Source organism: Triticum aestivum, chromosome 2D, assembly GCF_018294505.1.
Source record: "Triticum aestivum cultivar Chinese Spring chromosome 2D, IWGSC CS RefSeq v2.1, whole genome shotgun sequence".
NCBI lineage: Eukaryota > Viridiplantae > Streptophyta > Magnoliopsida > Poales > Poaceae > Triticum > Triticum aestivum.
Genome location: NC_057799.1, coordinates 631,520,364 through 631,521,251, shown reverse-complemented (window position 1 = coordinate 631,521,251; position 888 = coordinate 631,520,364).

Sequence of the window (888 nt, the reverse complement as noted above, 5' to 3'; positions counted from 1 at the left end):
AACCGGCATTAATGTATAGCCGTTCGAACCGGCACTAATAGTACCATTAGTACCGGGCTAAAATCAAACCGGGACTAATGTGTCTCACATTAGGTCCTTTTTCTACTAGTGCTATTTAACCCGGCCGGAGTCCTGCAACCCTAGTCCATCCACCTCCCCCCTCTCCGGGCCGCCAGTCCGAGCCCATCCACCTCCCCCCTCTCCCGGTTCGGTGCTCTGCCCATGCTCCGGCGCTCCGCCATGGTCCGGAGAAAGATCAGCTACTACGCAATGCTCACGCCGGAGGCCCGGGTGGAAGCCAACCGGGCGTTTCTCCAACAGGAGCAGGCGGCGTCCGGCGCGCTCTTCGTCGAACTCGACGCGGAGATAGAGGCGGAGGAGGCCGGAGCGGAGCAGCCGGAGGAGCCAGAGTTGCAATTGCCGCCAATGCTTTCGGAGCCGGGCACGGAGATCGTCGATATCTTGGACGATGAGTAGTTAGGTTATCAGTACGTAGGTTTATTTCATTTGCATATCTTTGTACGGATTTAAGAATCTAGTATGATATGTCCGGATATAACTAGTGAAATTTGAGACGCGTCCGATCACTGCCTGCATTCACATATGTTTGAGGGGTCATATTTAACATACCACTCCCTCCGTTCCTAAATATTTGTCTTTCTAGAGATTTCAAATGGTCACCACATACGGATGTATATAGACATATTTTAGAGTGTAGATTCACTCATTTTGCTCCGTATGTAGTCACCATTTAAAACCTCTAGAAAGACAACTATTTAGGAACGGAGGGAGTACATGCTATAAGAAAGAGATACACGGAAGAAGAGAATGTACGGCTAGTCAATCGATGCCAAGGACTAAAATACTTGTCGCGGACGCATTTTTGCA